General features: G+C 40.3%; 1 protein-coding gene across 3 annotated transcripts in view; it reads right to left on the bottom strand.

The window, feature by feature from the left end:
- The window catches only part of SPSB4 (splA/ryanodine receptor domain and SOCS box containing 4), a 160,648-nt gene extending 141,513 nt beyond the window's left edge, over nucleotides 1-19,135 (bottom strand). For all 3 annotated transcript variants that reach the window (XM_032698347.1, XM_032698349.1, XM_032698351.1), the window contains exon 1: nucleotides 18,993-19,135. The gene's annotated coding sequence lies outside the window, so the exon portion shown is untranslated. The remainder of the gene's footprint in view (nucleotides 1-18,992) is intronic.
- Between the last annotated feature and the right edge of the window lie 1,017 nt (nucleotides 19,136-20,152).

The raw sequence follows: 20,152 nt of genomic DNA, 5'->3' as shown, positions 1-20,152 counted from the left end.
ATGCAAATTTCTTCCTCCCGGCAAAAGCTGCCACCTTCTATAGCAACGTGCTGCCATACAAATGAGGCACATCGATTATCCTTTGTAAACAGCACTTGCTAAATCTTACAGTGATTTTCTACCAAAAAAAAAAAAAAAAAAAAAAAGAGGCTTTGATACCTCTTTGGATTTATACAACATCACTGAACTGCCTCACCTAAAGCAAAGGCTTCACCTAATGCTGTTTAGCACACCCAAGGATGCATGGGAAGAAATATCTGGAGACTGAACAATTAGAGGTGATTTACTCCGGGGTTTCTAAGCCTGAGGGTTAGAGATCCCACCAGTATTAGCACCTGACAGGTCAGCTGTCAGTCCTGCTGTGGCTTCAATGCACAAAAAGGGCACCTGGTGCCTTCATCCCTTTTTCTTGACAGTGGTGTCTGGTTTGATGCTGCTGTCACAGCTCTGCCAAGCGAGAGCACCCTGTTGGTGCTCTGGTACAAAACCAGGCAGTGATGGAATATTTTGAGTCTTACATATCTATCCCATAGCACATTTACTAGACTGATAAGATGCAAGCAATCTCCTCTGATGGCAATTTCAGCCTAACACTAAAAGTTTTATGGAAATACTTCACCTCAGGAACTCGGTTTAACGAGAAGCTGAGGCCATTTCCCAGTTCACACATTGCTTTCATACCTGCCCTGCATAAATAAAACTCAGCATAAACAGATCTTCCTGAAATACAAGTTAAAAATTAAAAGTTGAGTTTGATGCTAAATGAAGAGGCATATGCCTCACACAACATACTGCAATTTGCTCCCCTAGCAGTGATTAATACGTGCAGAAATAAACCCCCACATATATTTTCTGTAATGTTACAGCATGAATGTTTTAAAACTCTACAAAACTAGGTTGAAAGGGTATATAGTAGATAGGCAAACAACATCTGGTCATAGCAGACACTTTTTAGATCTAAAGCCTAAGAAAAGAGAACAAAAATTAAACAGAGAAAAAAAAAACAACAGAACAAAACTAAAGAAGAAACAGAAAGCATGAAAATATTGTTGTCATGCTCATTTGAAACACTGACTAACTGAGGAATTTTGAAGGTGAGATAGTCAAAATCATTAGCAACACTTAGAGCTAACCAATTATTGTAGAAATATTTACTCTATTAGCATTAACAATGAATTAAGTGTGGTTACATAATTGAATTACTGTGAAATTGAATTCCTTTGAAGAAATACAGGAAAGTAAAACTTGTTTTCTAAAATTGGATTTCTTATTGGAAAATGAATTAATTATAAGGCACAACCACATCTAGGCATCAAAGCAATGCAGTTATTTATATAGTTGCAATGTTGCTATTTATGGAGGGAAAGCATTAGAGGCATTAGGTGTCATCACTAATAAACTTAAACCTGATTTTTCTATTAAGAACTGATGAATCAAAAGCAGACAAAAAATCCAAACTATATATATAACATACGTGATTTAAAACTGTCTTGTCATTAAAATACAGCTTTTAAATAAACCACCACTACTACTACTACAGAAAATGAGCTAGTTTGTCACTGAGTGAAAACCTTGTCCCTGTACATGACTGTGACACATTAACAAGCTTCTTAACAGCCCAGTCTTTCAATACTGGCATGATCCAATTTTTACATTTATCTGCTGTGCCTTGAACTCTGCACTGGACTCACCACAGGGACAAACAGCACTGATCTCCAACTTCAGTATTTCCCAAGGCCATAGCTGCTGGAATTATACTGAAATTGGTATATATGGAAAAACTACAACAAGTTGTACCCTGTTTTATGTACACCACTAAAAAGTTAAGATTCCCATCAGCAGGAGAGTTATGTTGTTTAATTTAACACCTGACAGTTTACTGGTTTCACACATTAAACTTACTGCCTCATTTTATTGTGCTGCCATTGAGACTGAACAGATTAACTCCCTACCTAATTATTATTACCAAATTATAGTTGGTATGGGGAGTCACACAGCACAATTAATTATCTGATAATGGAGAATTTCTTAATCAGCAATAAATGCAACATTTTTTGGACTACACACTCATACAATCTTCAGTCTCTTCAAACAAATGTCAGCTTACAGTTACTACTTTTCTGAAATGCTTTTTATATAACACTTGGCATCTATCAGTGAGACAAAACCCACATCTGCATATTCACTTTTCAGGAAAGCAGCAGCTGAGGTACGGTCCAGAATTTACTAACAAAGAGAGTAGCAAATATTTACAGAGCCCCAGGCTCCCTTGTGTGGCTGCTACTATGGGTTGAGTTGCTCAAAGGTGCTGCCGATGCTCAGCATGGCTGGCATGGTTTCAGTTTTAAAAATCTTGTGGAAAGAGGTCCCTAAACGTATTGTGAGCATGACAGACCAGACACTGCCAAGAGATCTGACCCCTTATAGTTATATTTGTGCCTCAGAGAGGCAAGTAAAAAGATCTTGGACTCTCCACAGCTTCATTGTGTGTTGAGATCCTTAGTATTTTTCATCTTTGTAAAAAATTTAAGTTTAAATGAAAAAATTCTGGAAAGAATCAGCATTTCCATCTTAAATACCTTGAAGACTTTTGCTTTTAGAGAAATTAAAGTACTGATTAAGCAGAAAGGTATTCTATTTCCATTTTTGAAGATAGCTATAGAAACTTTAAGTGTCCTCTAAAATGGATACATATGGCCAGGAAAATCACCACTTAAAGCAACTGTGGCTTTCATAGAATTTTCTACAGGCTTTATTTACAATTTCTTTTAATCAGCAGTGGCAGTGTTAACATCTGCACCACAGCAATCTTAATCAGAAACGCCACACTTAATTCTGTCAGTATTCAGGATCTGCTCTCCTAAAAGCTCTTCAGTGTTTGGGTATCTTGGTGCTCTAATTTAGTGTTCAACTGGCTGTAATTAATCAAGTCGTGATGTAATAAAACCACACGGATGTTTCCATTCAAAATGGTCAAACAGTAAGTATATACTTAGCCAAGGAACCAAAATCTGCCTAGAAATGTTTACAGACCCCACTTAACTTACTGACATTTTAAAATACCACATGTCCTGCAAGTTTACATTGACTCAGGCAATGAATTTTCTTGCACACAAAAGACCATCCAGCCTTGCTGCTCTGACAGCTGAGTACCCGTAGTAACAACAGCAACCTCACAAAGTTGCTCGTTTAGAAAATGTATTTGCTAAGACTCCAGATGGTTAAAAGTGTTAGAAACACGGGCACCCGGGTTTGCTGAGGTGGATAAACTCAGCAGGTGTTGGTTTATCATCCCGGAATGTTACAGCTCACCCAGAGCTCCCAGCAGCCCAAGGAAGCAGCTGCCCCCTCCCTGGCTGAGGTCACACACTGGCTGGTGCTGCAGCAGCGGGTGACCCACCATCAGAGCACGTCTGCCAACTCCAGAGAAACATAGTCACCTCTTTGGCTTAAAATACAGGTATGCACTTTCACACTACCTAACTTCAAGCTCCTAACTCAAGTGCCTGAACATCAGTTAGAAATAGAAATGCCTATAGAGCAATCCAGAACTACTAAAATACTGAAGCAGCTTCTGAAAGCATCATTCTGTTCAGAGGCAAGATTTTTATTTAGGGACTATAGCTCATTTTGTAAAATTAGTTACAAATAGTAATGATTCAATCCACCTAAAACTAATTTCTAAACCAACCAATGCCAGCTCTTTGCAGAATCATTTTGCCAGTATGACAATAGCAGCTTTTTGTTCTGTTCAGTTGTGCCAGTGCAGTCACAGCCATGAACTATTTTTACGTGTAACCCCATAGTCAGCACAGTGCACACGCTTCCTCTCTCCAGCAAAATCAGCTGTACTGGCAAAAGGCAGATTGGGTAATGTAATTACCATGATATCCAATGCTTCTGCATGAACAGACAAGAGGCAGAGTTGAAAACTCCCTTTCCCTTGCCCACTTTTTCCACAGGAAAGTTCTGTAGCAAGGGAGGCACACTGAATAACTAAAAAGTGAAATCCTTCCTTCTGCTACTGGCAATTTGTTTTTTCCAGCAAAGTTGATAAATCTTGGTCTCTTACATTTAAGTTTCACAATTACCTGAGGTATTGCAGGGGAAGAGATGAAAAGAGGGTTTCTAGACCCCACAGGCAACATTTGCAGGTTTCATGTGTTTTGCAGGCCTTTTTTGTCATTTTTCCACATTCTAACCTCTGTACAGCTTGACACTGCTGCATAGTTATTCCCAGTTTCATGTCTGGTAGGAGTTTACTAGCATGCCAGCTTCTCCTTCCATGTAAGTCACAGGACAGCTTTATTCAGATCTAACAGTGACTCCCAAGGTATCATTCCTACCTCTCAACAGTTCAATATTTCTCTAGCTATCATTGCTCTTTTTTTTTTTTTGGTCAAACTTCTGGTACAGTCAATGAGCAGCAACAAAGCCCTGTTACTCTGATGGGGATGAGCAAATGGCTCTAGAGGAATGCAGGATTCCCAAAGAGTAATTGTGTACATCCCAAAGTGTTTCTTCAATGTCTGCAGCCCCGATGTCTCACTTTCTAGCCCAGTTCTGACCCCAGTTCTACATTGACTTCAGAGTAAAACCAAGGCAAAGAAATGATGAATTAAGTCCTTGGCAGAGTAAGTAGATAATAGCATGAATAGAACAAAAAAGCACCTTCCTTAGGATATACAACACAAATATTTGTCTATGACCAAAACCCACCAGTTTAGCTGTTCGTGGTATGCCAAATACAATCAACTCAGCAAATGCTATTGCAAAGGGAAAGCAACCAGTGATCATTTCCTGCTGGAAGTATGAGCAGATGCCTCATCATACTCTTCCTAAAAAAGGGAAAGTCTGATATAAAGCAACACTACCCACATCTAGAAGAAAAACAGAAAGAGCGAAAAAAGGTAATTAAATTTTTGGCCATTAGCCCAGCTAGTGTTTACTCCAGGGAAGAATTAAAAAAAAGGTGCATGAGATTACACCTGGCCTGAAAAGCAAAAACATCTGCTGAACTCATAAATGATTGGATTAGTTCTGCCCCAGGAAGCCAGCCTGGTATACATACCCTCTACAGACCAGTTTAACTGTGCACAGGAAGAAATAGAAAAAGTTGTGCTGAATTAATTTCCCATTAGAAACAAGGGGAAAAAAAAAGAAAAACATTCTTAAACGCTGAGTGCAGGTCCCTTCCAAAAACTACAGCATAGCTTGCACTTGACAGCACATTTCTTTTCAAAGGACACGTTGTAAGGACTGCCCACAGGGATAGTTCAGTTCAACAGTTCAAATGGTTCATCTATTTTGTGTTTGTTTTAACCAAATTGGCTGATATACTAATCATTTTTCTAAAATTTCCTTGAGCCAGTCTGTGGAAAAAAACCCCAACCAATCAAAAAAACTTCAATCCCCCAAGTCACTAAATTGTTGCTTTGAACTGTACAGCAACTGGGACTGCTTAACAAGGCCTTTTGCATTTTTGCAGCCAAATTCAAAAAGATACACTTGGGAACCAAAGAGTCAAAGTGACCTGGAGTAATCACTGGACCTCGTGTCTCTGGTCCCTTCTGTCTGGAAAACTTTACAGCGGAACTCAGCAATACAGCTCCTCACTGTGCCCTTTCCTACCCTACCCCGTCTGAACACAACAAAGCTGTGAGGAAAAACCCAACCTAAACCCCAAAAGGGGGCTGTGCAATCCCAGATCCTGTGCCTTCAGCTGAACAGAGTCCAGACAGCACCGAGTTATGTGACAAGATGGATCTGCCCTCTGTGTCTGCACAGCACTGCAGGCTCCCTTCACTTCCCTCCTTTGGGCTCATGGGATTTGGGAGTCAGAACCTGAAAGAGAATCTGGAAACTGCAAATGCAATTTCATTGTGTCATAGAGGACACAAGACAGAGCTAACAGATAATGTGCTACTGCAGTACTGTGCTGCCACTGCTCCTGATCCATCACAGCTTGGGAATTTGGTCTTGTACTGAGGCACTGAGCACATTGGGGCTTATTGCCACACACCTCAGGATAAACACAGAGCTAAGAGTGCCTCTATGCAGGCAGGAAGGGCAGCTGCCTTTACTGGAACAAATTTTGATTCTTTCCCAGATTGCAATGCTCACCATTTACACACACCTTCAGGGATTTATTCTCCTTCATCACACTGAGCTCATGACTGTCACACTCTTCCCTAAATCCTTCTGCTCCATTCTGAAGACAGCAAAGGGTCATATTTTCTGTTACTGTGAAACATTACAATGTACTTTTAAAATTTTTCAGGAATATGAATTCATCTGATTTCATCCAGGAATGGAATCCCAAAATTATTCCTAGCAGTGGCATATAGGAGAGAAGATAGTCTAAAACTTCTGTGTTCAGGTTTTTATAACTATTAAGTAGTCTCAAAGGATTTTCCTCTCCCTCAGGTGAGCATTTTTCCCCAAGTGGGTGGGAGATGACTGTGGTGAGTATCCTAAAGACATTTCAGACAGGCAAATATGGTAAGTCAGTATTTTGCCATGCTATATTTGAAGATGAAATGGGCATAGCATTTTGGTTTGAAATGCAGCTTCTTAATCGCATTTAACTCCAAAATTTGCAAGATTTAAATAATTTTTGTCTAGCAAACTCAGTTAAATTCCAGACAGGGTCAGATCTGGATGTTGTGGGCCAGCCTTTTCAATCTAAAAGGGCTGTCCTGGTTTCCTCCTTCTGTGTGTCAGTTAGGGAAGAAGCCATCTTTAATTGATGCCTCACCTATTAATAACATTTAAATACATTGAAATTGCTATTTGCATTATTTTGAAGAGTGATATTTCCAGAAAAAATAGTAATAATTAAAAATTATATATTCATCACCCTAATGACCACAACTAAAGACAGCACCAACTTTAAGTGAGCTTTGAAAACTAAGGAGAAGCCATAGATCAAATAATCTAAAGGTATTGACTTCTTCACCTGCATGTTCTGGGTGAAAACCACATCATGTCATTATGTAAACAATCACTGGACTTCTTCCAAGGTTATATCTTTCACAGCTGTGAACAAGCAAAGAGCAATATGAAACCACACAAAATACTCCCACATGGCAAAGCAGAATTTGATTTGCATCAATCAAGGTACAAAGGATTGTGTCTTCAGGCTGGCCAGTAATGATTACAGACCAGCTTGTAAACACCAAGTATGATGGAAGTCATTCCAGTTACATGCTCATGAACACTTTGCAAAGAAAAGAAGTCTCCAGAAAGTCCTATCATTGACAGAGTTATTTATTCTCTCCGTAAGAAGGCAATGCTGCTTCTCTTACATGATTGGAATTAATGCAGGCAAACAACAGTACAAAGAAAACTGCAGGTGTTTATGCTTTTCAGAATATTTTTAGTTCCTTCCCCCAACTTGCAATATGATTTTTTCATATTTTTTTTAAGCAGCCATTCATAGCCCATCCTAGAGGATAAACATTGCACTATGACTTCCTTCTGAACTATAAAGGTCATAAAGGATCCAGAACACTGGGAAGCATCAGCCTTAATGCTACAGTCCTAATGCTGCCTTCCAGCTCCAGGCCCAGTGGCATTGTACAGGGAAGGTATGTCTCGTCCAACTGGATTTCTTTCCACTCCAGCACACAGGAGATATCAAACCATTTGTCTCCTTCACTGATCCTGTGTTCCTTGTTTAAAGGTCGTCTATAAATCTTGAAATTTCTACCAGTGCATGTTTCTAAATAAAGTGTTTCTAAATAAAGTTCTACTTGAGAATAAAGAAGTGCTTCCAATATTTTCTGGAGTATGACTTCAAGTTGTCAATCAGTTTCTAGTTCATCCGAGGTAAACAATCTATTAGAAACGCGCTGGATTTTTGTCTTGCAACATTTAAATCTGCATATTGAGGCTGTTCTTCTCTTTCTGCAAATGTTTGGTGTCTGCCAGCTAAACCTACAGCCAACATTGTTACAATTTCATGACTGAATTTGTGGGGAGAAGGTTCAAAGAACAAAATCCACCTTGTTTCTGTTACAAGTAGGAATATTTTCTCCCTCACACCTTTGATTCCACCTGAGCTAGTTATGCTGCTTTTTGTTAGAGAGAAGCACCTGCTTTGTGGAGTGATGGGTGTGCAAACAGGAAACCCAAGTAACACCTGGAGAACACTCACATCTACCCTAAAGGAGCAGTTTCTCTCTGGTGAAGGTCCTTGTGGCTCATCTCAGCAGGTACAGCAGAGCAGAACTCCCCTTAACTCTAGAGAAAGCTTTCCTTTCAAGGGAGCAACTATATATCATGTCACTGTGACCTGACAGTGTCTGAAAATTACTGTGTTTCTGACAACCCCAGAGGACAAAGGAGAAAACACAGCCTGTCACTGAATTCCCTCCCAAAAAACCTCACAAGGAGAAGTTAGCCTGGTTTTGAGGAACTGCCTCCATTTCTGCAGATGTGATTTTGTGCCCACAATTATTTGCAAGTGTAAATTATGGGCCCAATCCAATACTTACTGAGGTCAACAGAAAGAGGTCCTATTGATTTCAGCAGGGGTGAAATATAGCCTACATATCAAAGTGCAGCTCAACAAAAACCCCATAATTTCTGGATAAGTGCTGCTTGGATCTGGAAATAACTGTGTATACAAGTCCAAGTCCTCAGTGTATGAGGCAAAATTGAGTTACATCTAAAAGTCAGAATCAATAGCTGTCACTCCACTGGGCTGGCAGTGCTTTATTACTGTTGTGGGAGAAAGTGATTTTTAATTTGTTGCATGAATATAATATTTTGCCCCTTACCCTGTGTCTTTATGACCACCTATAAGTAACTTCAACAAAAGGAGGAAAGAGAAATTGGGTATTTCACACCTTAATGATGTTTGTAGTGGGCACCTTGGATGCATCTATTTTACTGGACATAAAGCAAATTTTTATGGCTCACTTCCAACTAGTTTCACACAAATACTGTAGAGAACTTCAGTTAGCAGGCAGCTCACTGTCTTTACCTGGTTGCTGTGAAAAAAGATATCTTGAGTCCCTACATAAATGGAAGTAACAGTTTAGAAGCAGTAAATATGCACACTTTAGTCTGGCTTATTTGGAGGAAATAGATTAGCTTAGCAATTTTTCTGTAGAACAACTTAATCTTAAGAAAAGCAGATACAGCCACAAGAGTGATGTTTAAATCAACTAATGGCCCATATTTATGCTGAATGTGAATATTAAAATACTTAATTTTAAAGTGAATTAAGAGAACATGGAAATCCTTGAAGTCCATACTGTATATGCACTAAATAAAGCAGAAAAAGATACTGAAGTAATAACTGAAGAATTCTGCTAAGTTTTTACAGGACTCAGAAAAACAAAAGATTTGAAGGACAAACCCACAAGACAAAAATATGTATTAGTGAATAAATGTTACATAAGTAGGTTTGTAAAGCCTATAATATTTGAGGCCAGATTGTGCAATTGGAGAAATGGTCTTTTCACACTTAACTGAGTACACACATCCTCAAGTCTTTTCCCAAGTGCTTGGGATAACCCCAAACTCCCAATGAAGTTTTTAAAACAACAAAAAGAGGCCCAGATGAAAGAAACAAACCAGGCTCCACAGAAGGCACCATCTGTGCCCCAAAAAAGAAAAGGCCAAAATCACCATTTACTTTCCAAAACTCTAAGCGAGGTCCCCTCACCCCCTACTCTTCAAAGTCAACAGTCAACAGATAAACTGGAATTATACAACATAGAGATCCAAGAAGTATACAGGATGCTTTTGGGAAAAAGTGGTTAAACAAAGGAACATTTGAAAATTAAAGCAATCTGAGGCAGGTAACCAAGGAGAAGAAACTAATACAACATACTCTGAGCATGTTTTCTGGCCTAACACACACATATAACTCACCATAGCTGTTGCTGTTTCACTATCAGCACATTCACAGCAAAGCATTAACAGCACATCTGTTTCATTAAAAATAAATGATCAAATATAGGGATTATAAAACTTTATACTTCCACGAAAACAACTGTTATTTTTAAAATGCATCTCTTGGTAACAGGAACTCACCACATACACTGCTTTCCTTGCTACCACAGGGAGCATATACAATAATGAAAAGCTTGCCAGAATAACAGTCCCAAACAGAGCCAGTTTTAGCTTCAAATACATACAAATTTCCAATAAACACCCCCTTGTTTTGCTAAGGATATAATTGTTTATCTGATTAAATAATGCAAGTTTGATATTAATTTAAAAACCAAATAATGGAGCCTTTTTTTCCGGTGCTAGGCCACAGAGAGCTCAAAATTACTGTTTATTTGGTTCCCTAACTTCTCTTGAATGAACTTAATTGAGTGAACTGCATGAAGTTAGTGTGAGTTTAAACAGCAGTTTACTGGAGCCTGAGAACACAGCTGTGCTGGGCAGGGCACGTCTCCAGGATGAAGGACCAACCACCACCTCCCTAAGATCTTGTTTTATGGTGAACTTGCCACCGGCTGCCGCAAGAGAGGAGCCCCAAAGAGGAGATACAAGGACTCCCTGAAACAACATCTCAGCCTTGGCCACATTGATCATCATAACTGGTCTACTCTGGCCTCCATCAGGAGGTCTGGAGACACAACAACTATAACGCTGCTGATGCCTTTGAGAACGCAGCAGGATCACCCTTGAGGAGAAGAGACAATGCAGAAAGAATCGTGTCTTGCAGAATGTACCAGCTAAGGAGTCTTTCTGCTGTGCCTTTTGCAACCAGATGTGCCTGTCTCATATTGGCCTTTTTAGCCACCAGTGCACTTGTAACAAACGTGGGTAGAGCCCTTCCCAAATCTTCATTAGCGAAGCCCAGCCGTGATGACTGGAGACTGGATTCCTTCTCTCTTTCAGCCCACTCAAAGGAATCAGGCTCTCCAGCAGCCATAGGAACCTGAGGCTCAGTCCCTTCATTAGGAATGTTCCTTTTAAAATGCTTATCAGGAGTCAGGACTGAAAGGAAGCTTAGTGAGGAAGAAAAGAACTTGACCAAAATCCCCACGGGGCACTGAACTCTGGCAGCTCTGAATGCATCCATGATCAGACCTTAGACAGCGCTGAAACAAAGAAGGGCATAAAGACAACTGAGTTTACATTTTGTAAGTTTTTCTAGGTATGTGCAAACAATTTTACAGTTCACAGAACGGAAAATTAATTCTGGGTTTACAAGTCTGTGCCAAAACCTTTTTGAAGGTAATACAAGCACATTTAGAAGTCTGCATTCCAGATGTTGCAGGTTCCTAAATGCCATTTCCATAAGTAACTTTGGTATTTTAGCACCAAGCCACCTTGATTTTCAGGAGCTTTTTATGTTCTTGAAAGTGTTTCAAATTCATCACAGATAATCACAGTTGCAATTACTGTCTCTTCACTTTTCCTCCTTGTTCAGAAGAATACCCTGAACAAGGACTTGTCTCTTAGACTGGCTTGTGAAATCAATACTAAAAGATTTGAAGAGAATTTTAAAACATATTCATTTGCAAATTAGCTGTACTGCAATTTCCTTTAGAGTAGCAAAATAGATGCATTCTTAGAGCATTTCTGTTGCAGCAGTTTGTTGGCAATCTAGACCATAGGAGAGGAAAAAAATGACATTGCTAAACAACCACACAAGACGCAAGAAAGCAGTTTCAGCACCTCAATTGACACAATACTCTAGTCTAATATTCATTGAGCTGAATTTCAAAGATATGGGGATGAGACATCTTGGATCCAGATCAACCTCTTCTCCAAAACCAAGTGGCTTTGTGCAGCCCTAAGAAGAGGAATTCCGTTAAGAGCAGGTGCTAACATGTTCCTCTCTTCCACTCCACTAATAAGAGCATTTTCTTTGGCACTGACAATCTGTAATTGAGCTGACAAGCAGTGAAAAGAACTCAGGTAAGACTAATGGCTCTATTTAACAGCAGTCTCAAGTAGCAGTGCATCTGAAGTTGGGCAATCTTTTCAGGAAAAAAAAAAAAAGACAGTTATTTTTCAAACATGACAATTAGTCTTACTTAAAATCATTTTAATGAGTGGTAGCAAGAAAAAGAGTCAAAACCAGGGCTGGACACTGAGTTTATTCAGAGTATTTAAAGTAGCAAATATTTCTCATGGTGAAAATATCTGTAAAAGAAATTAAACAGTAACATACTTTTCCAACTCTCATCTTAGTCACCAGCAGAGATCCCACAGAATGCTGGCAGGACATCCTCATCTTTAGGAATTAACCTTTTCAGTCAAAACCATACACATCTGCTATCCCAAAGTATTACACCTACTGATTATGTCAAATAATTACATTCCAGTGTTAATCAGCAGACATCAAGCTGCAAAGTCTGTAAAAAAATCATTTATTCTTCTCCACAAACTATATCCTATCTGTAGAACAACTATGAATATTTCATGATGTACAGTTTTCAGAAGTGAATGTTTTATTTTCATTAACTTTTCCTATATTCCGCTTTCCAAAAGTCTTTTAAATCTGAACACTCAGATATTTTTATAGCAAATAAATGCACTTCAATCATCTGAATGCACCATGAGGTTGTTTGAACCCCCAAACCTTCACATGTCTTGATCTGTGAACATTAACTCGTAATTCTTACATCTCTTGCACTCAACAGTCAAGGTTTTAGTAGCTTTATTCACATAGATTAATAACTTGGTGCACAAATAACTTATTGTGCAGCAAGCCCCCCTGACATAAATGGATATGTGATATTACAACTGGCTTCATGGCCACAAAATTCATACAGGCTTAATTCCACATCCATATGCTCTGAGCCATCACTTGTAGATAAATACACCAGAGCCAGTAAGGCCATCTCAGTGTGCATAATTGCAAGCACATACAGTTCCTGAAGGATCTAACTTATAAGAGGATTAAGGATATTGGAATGGCTCAAGAAGTGGCACTATTTCATGAAAGCACATGCTTTGCAGACATATCCTTGAAGACAAAAGACTAATTTAGAAAGCTTCTATAATGAATATGACATGCATGCTCTGTGTGTGTACACGCCAAACACATTTCTATCTAAATAAAGGATATATAGATGAGTATTTCCATGTCTAATTAAAATATCCATTCAAAATAAACTTCAGTAACAAAGGACAGCATAAAAAAATTCAAGAAACTACAGGTGGAAAGTTGCACATTGTCAACAGAACGAACTGCCAGGGAAATTGCATTTGCTCACATAGTTCTAAGTAGCCAGAACTGTGTTGAAAAAAGCCCCTGGAACTTGACAATTCCCAGACAGTTTGTTTTCTTCCATTCATTATCAGAACAGACGAAATTGCACCAAGAAATTTCTTATTAAAAAAAACAACCCAAAAGACCCACTTGCATAAGAAGTCAGAGGAAAGGAGAAAGGACTAAGGGATTCCTCTGTGATGAGACTGCACATTTTCTCATTTTCTCCTGCGAATATAACTTCTGCTGTCACCAGAAGAAATAATGAGATAAAGTGTTAAACCTGTTTCAGCTGTCCTGGTGAGATATGGGTAAGGAAGAAGAAACCATGAAATTACCCAGGAAGAGTCAATAACATGTTATTTGACTTTATAGGCAAAAATAAACATCATTCAAGTTGTAATTGAATTAATGTAGCATTTTGAACAAACCCAATTTGCACAGGATCTGCTGTCACAGGAACCTCTGCCCCTCAGTGTTAAACCCAGCCTCCCTTAACTGCATTTTTGAACTGCTGATCAGGCTCCCTGTATGAACACACAACAGTCCCTTCCTCATCCCATTGACTTTCTGTCACGTTCTCTGGCCACCAAGCAAACATACAGGTATGCACGTACCAAAAATGTTACATTAGTTTGTAAGGGAAGGACAAACTCACCTATGTTATTTATGCAAAAGAGAGAAGAAACAAGCACTGAATAAGGCAGGCTGGCTAAGTAGCAGCAAGACTTGTTAACTGGATTGTCATAGGATTGTCTGACTTGTTAATCAAAAGTAAAAAAAAAAAAGGAATAACAAGAAAAGTCTGAAGAGTAAGAAATGCACACATAACAAACTGGGAAATGAATGAGCAGTATATGAAAATATATGAAAAATCATGGCTACTTCATATCTGTAGCACCTGACTTCTGACACAAGCCAGTAACAACACGACCAGACAAAAGGGACAGCTTTTCACTTGTACAGTGGTCCACCAGATGCCCTGTGACAGAACTGAGAGGCCTCATGAAGACATAACCATTGCTTCTTTCCATCTGCTGCTCTACCATAGCTGACGTGGAAGACGAGCTGACACCAAACCACATCAGTGGCCTCCTGTGAGTGGCCAGGGCACCTCTCAGCTCTGCCCTCTCAAGACTCCTCAACAGTAGGCTCACATCAAACTGGAGCTGTGCAAGAGGAGGCCAACTCCAGAACAGAGGACTTACACAGTAAAGAACAGGCTGCCAGAGCCCAGGCACTTTGACAGAGGAAAATAAGCAGCACTTCATCACAACTTCATACCGCTCTAAGTTTTACTCGGCAAATGTCCCATCTTTTCCCAGCCTTCATTATTCTAGGAGAAGCAATTATATACAAAGAAAGAACCTATGACTTATTAACCACCTTTTAAAAATACACTCTCTACTTATCAGGAAACACTCAGCTATTGGTATTGGCTAAGCACTGTTCTACCTCACCTTCAGATTGCAGGTTATCATCCCTCCTTCTGCAGGGCCTTGATCCCTTGAGAACGTTTTACAGCCTTGTGGATATCTAAAGATCATCACTTTAACATCTAATTATCATTGTGAGCAGCCACTGTAAACATCAGCAAACTTCACAAAGGGCACTATGCAACACAGCACACTTCATTAATATTAAGGTTAACTGGTCTTCCAGGAACTCATCATATTTGCTAAAACAACATACAACAGTAGTGAAATAAAGTGATTTTTTTTCCTCTGCCTCAAAGCTGAAAGACCAAAAAAGTAGGCTTCTTTTAAGGGCAGAGGGGAAGCATCTGGGGCATATTTAGCTATAACTGATAACTTCCACACTTATGTTGTTCAACGGATGTTTAAAATGGATTTGCAGACTATAAAGCTGATTATTCACCAGTACACTGTGACCAGAGTATTTCTCATCAGAATTGTAAAAGGCAGTTTTACAAATAGACAATAGAGATCAAGAAATTGCACTTTTAGGTTTAAGAGGTCTATAATTGAGTATGCCAAAAAAGGCAAATGACATTCAACTAACACTACATGACTACTGGAATGCACCACAACATGTCTCTAGAATAATTTAGAAAATGTCCACTGTAATCTTTGTTTTGTGCTCCAGTTTAATGCAGTAACTACACTGAAGCTTTGAAAGGTCAGAAACTGAAATGAAGACTTAACAACTTACTGGTTTTAATATTGTTTTGAGAAAAAAAAAAAGTTTAAATTAAGTGGGAACAGGCCTAATTTTCCATGTAAACCCATATAAGCAAAGGGTCCATTCCCATAAGCTGTTGGAGTGGCTCTGAAGTAATGTCTCCTTTCCTGCAGTGCTGAAAATGGCAAGCCCAAGGATGAACATTATTGCTGTTCACATTGTGGGGTGTTAGTGCAGCTGTTCCTCCTCCTCCTGATAGTCATGGTACACTTAGGAAGAGCAGAGTGAAGCCTTGCTATTAATGTATTGGTCAGATCCTGGGTCTAAAGATCTGTGTCTAAAAGAAAGGGAGAAGAATTGCAGGCATACACCACACTTAATTGGTATCACAGACACAGTTACCTCTGTGGACATTTTGTCAGAGCCTGAGATAGGAATTCTCATAAAAATTCACCTAGAAGAAGATCTGGAATAACTTCACTGAAAGCACATACTTCATATGACTATTATAAGACAAATATAAATGAGAACTATGCTCAGTGAAATATTCAAAATTAGAGCCTTGAATGCAAGTGATATTTATCTCAGGAGGCAAAACCGCTCTGTATAATCAGAATACTTGCACTGAGAGCTGAGTTACATTGCCCCTGTTCCATGTAAAATCAACTCTCCTTCACACTTACTGTTGCCTGTGGAATTCTGTCTTAAGGCTGCTTAACACATGATCAGTGAACTGGCTTTGAGATGGAGACTTTTGGGGAAGTTGTTAGGAACTTTATCAGCAGTTTTAACAGGGGTCAGTCTTTTCACCAGCAGAATCTGCAGGTTTGTCTAGACTGACAAACTTACAACCTTTTTGATTAGGCAAAGCCACTTACCAATGAGCTTGTTAAATCCCAACGTGGTTGCTCTCATTTAGAATCAAAGTACTTTGCACTTTTAAAATTAGTACAAACCAAAGGAACAGCATTTGAATTTAGACTAATTAAGACTGAATTTAAAGTAATTTGGATAAATCATTTAAAACCCCTGGATGCACAAATCCTACTCAGAATTGACCCTCACAGAAGCAAGCTCTGAACTACTGGAGAGATCTTTCTCTCTCACCCACTTCAGCATCTGAAATGGGCCCTCAGAACTGCTTGCAAACTTTATCTGTGGAGATTAAGAAAATATATTAGTCCAAAATCAGGAATTACATGTTTCTAATGCTGAAGAAGTCCCAGAGATAAATGGATGAGGCACTGCTATTTTAAAAGTTGATAACTCATGAATGTTCAAAGCCAGAATCAAATACTTAATTCTGATGGAAAGCTGAAATACTTTGCTTTACACTACTTTAATGTGTGCATTTCATTTATTTTATCAGTAGTTGGTGAACTCATACAATAAACCAAGCCCACATAATAAGCCTAAACTTATAAAACAATGAAAAGTATACAAGTAGAAGAAAAAGCAAAATTGTAATTAAAAAAAAAAAAAGAGAGTTGATGACAACTAACCTGACAGTTTGATCAGTCAGTTGTAATTCTTCTAGAACCTGTTAACATTTAGAAAACATCAGTCCCAGGCTTGCACCTGGAAAATAAACTAGTCTTGGTTTAGGAAATTCACCACCTTCCTTATGAAATTAAGGCAGCAAGAAAGTAGAACTTGCAGCCTCACAAGGTAAAAAGAGCTAGAAATTAGCACTGTAAAACAGTAGCATTCAGGGCCTTTTTGTATGTTGCACAACTACAAAATTGCTCATGTGAAAGTGCTCAAAAATAACAGTAGCAACAGAATTCCTGCCTGCTTCTCTACTGCTTTTTCTCTTCAGTACATAAGCATTGCATCAGCATGAATATGGGTCACAATCAATAAGAATGTCCTTGCAGAGCACACAGCAAGGCCAGCTCTGTCCTCTTCTGCTGTGGTCCTGCTGCCACTATGAAGACTGACAAAACTCACTTTTCATTTGACAAGCTCAGAATCAAAACACAAATGCAACTCAAAAATTGAGCTTTTCTACAAATTCTTCTCTGACAGTATTTAACTTCTAAAGCCTTCCAGAATTAAATAAGAATTAAATGCCACTAACATGCAATACAGATGTAAGATAAGTCTGAGTAAATCTTCAGTGACACCAGCCTCTTTGCCCTAATAGCACCTAAAGGCATCTAAACTATTTTAAGGCATCATTAAGGACAAGCCTAATTTTGATTTATTAGAAGAGGTGCTTACTTAAGTACATGATTCTCTCATTTGCTCCCACAGAAAGTCACACATAAGTTTTAATGCTCTTATGTTGAAATCTCTCCACACAAGATCATCTGGTGACACACATGATGCCATCGTTAACCACTCATTGCAAGGGACACACAGACTTTTACCTGAGGGAAGAAGTCAGGCAAAAATCCAAAGGACTTATTCCTTTGCACTACAAAACCCTTTCTAGAGAGGGGAGAAGGATCAACAGTTCAATAATCATCTAGACTCCCAGGACAGCTAATGCAAGATCAGAAAACTCCACCTGGAGGTCTCTGCTTCTTCCAGATCCTCTGTGATCTCATAGGTAGTGTATTTGTGACAAAAGGAAAATGAAAACCAGGGTTATTCACAATATGCATCTACAACACATGGAAAACAAATGTTTCCTCTTACCCTGATTATGCTTTTTAAAGCCCTTTGTGTTCTCTGTCTTCAAAACCGACGTAAAAGCACCAGTTTGAGATATTTTAACTTCATTGCCAGCACTCAAAAAGAGCTAAAGAGATGACAGACCGAAGAAAATTATGAATGGGATTGTACATCTCTTCAGTTCGCTGAAGGAAGCGCCAAGCTGTGCGGTGTGACAACAGCAGAACGTGTAAGGCTGGCAGAAAAACGGAGCGGCACAAATACCATTTCGCCACAAGTGTGAACGAGTATTAAAACACCATCCCAGTGAGACGCTATCGCTGACAGCCCCCTGAAAGGAGGTCACCCGTGACACCGCGGGGCGATGCAGCCTCCTCATTAGCGCTATTTAAATACCCCACCGAGCACTCCCTCCCTCGTCGCTTCCCCGGGCCATCCCAGGCTGTCGCAGGGAGCTGCCACGGCGCTCCAGCAGGAGCCTCACCGCTCCCTGACCCGACTGCCGGCAGGGCACTTAAACCAGTGACCCTCCTCCGCCCTTCGGGTGTTGTAGAGCTCGTTATGTAATATGGGAAAGATAAGTGCCAGCAACAAAGCAAGAAGATAAAGCAGGAAGGAAATACATCAGATACCGCTGATAAAGCGCAGGTTAAACAAAGGTGGTTAAACAGGCAGCATCAGGTGCCTCCGCCCCATATTTTGGAGGCGCTCAGCACACAGCTGATAAGACTTGAACAGGAACGTTCTAGCCCCTCGAGGCGCTGCGAGGCGACGGAGCAGCAAATAGCCGGGAAAGGAGGGGTGGGATGGGACCGCCCACGAGGGCGGAGATGCCTTGGAGGGTCGGGGGCACATTCTCTTGCAGTGGAGCAGCGCCGGCCCGGGGAAACGGGTTATTCCCTGCTCATCCCCGGGCACCGCCGCGAAGCCGCCTGGGGCGATGGAAACACGGAGACCCGGCCGCCGTTCCCGCGGGGAATCCCTGCAAGCTGCTGGCAGCGCTCCCGGGCCGGCCCCGCGGTCCGCACGAGTTACTCACCGGGCGCGGCCTCCCCGCACCTCCGAGCGCCGGGCACGGCCCCGCCGGGCCGGGGTCCCCGCAGCGCCGCGGGGCGAGGGGGTCCCGCCGGGGGTCCCGGCCCGGGTGTGCCCGTGGCAGAGGCTCCCGCAGGTCACGGCCGCGCCCCCGCCGGCCCCGAGAACGGGGGGGAACCCGTCCCGGTCAGAGAACGGGCCCGCGTTCGCTCAACTCCCGCCGGGGAACGGCGGCCACGACCCCGGGGCCGGGAGCGTTGGTGCTGCCGCTGCTGCTCCCCGGCCCTGCCGTTGGGGCTGTCACCGCTCAGCGAGGCGGAACCGGCGCCCTTTGATCCCAAAGAAGCGTTTTCCTCTCGGATCGTCTTGCTAAACTCTCCCCTCTCACCGAAAGTGAGGTCACACGTGAAAGTGTGTGAGGACACAAGAGGGTTGTGCACATTCCAATTAGGCACAATAAAACTGCTGTGTATTACCTTGTAAATTCTATCCTTTACATATGACTTACAATTTTTGAGATTTTTAATGTTTATGTATCCTACCACAATAAATCCCGACCCATTTGGTATTATAAATCCAATAACATGGTCCTGGAAAGTAGGAAGGAGTTATATTCAATCACTTTTATTAGAACATTACAAAAATTACCCAAAATAGCTTTTATACATATACAAATAATGTTGTCATTTCAGCTTTGAAAATGGTATGATGCTTCATATCAGGACTACAGTGAGAGAACAGGGACCCTGAGGTTTGGAAAGTGGGAATATATGTGGTTTTTTAAAAAGGTAATAAATTACTCTAATATCAATGAATTGTGATATACCAGAACCCAAGAATTTCACTAATCAAAGGCTGAAATATTCCTCTCCTGCACCTCATCCATTCCACTTGTAGAATTAAAAAAAAAAAAAATTAATAACATGTAATGATGGCTCAAAACTTTCACTAATTTGAAATGCAAACAATGCTGTGCTAGAAGAGGCCCAGAGGACAGTGAGTAATTTAAGTGGCAAAGTATTTACAAAAAAAGGCAAATTATATTGTTCTTTATTTAAATATCTTCTTATCATTTAAAAAAATCAAATATACTGTTCCCTGACAGGTTTTGCATAGTCTGGGTTAGGAAGCAGGATACATTTCCTAACAAGCCACTTCATGGGG

The sequence above is a fragment of the Chiroxiphia lanceolata genome, chromosome 10, assembly GCF_009829145.1.
Source record: "Chiroxiphia lanceolata isolate bChiLan1 chromosome 10, bChiLan1.pri, whole genome shotgun sequence".
Taxonomy (NCBI): domain Eukaryota; kingdom Metazoa; phylum Chordata; class Aves; order Passeriformes; family Pipridae; genus Chiroxiphia; species Chiroxiphia lanceolata.
Note: the sequence above shows the minus strand (reverse complement) of the source record. Positions and strands in the feature narration are given on the sequence as shown.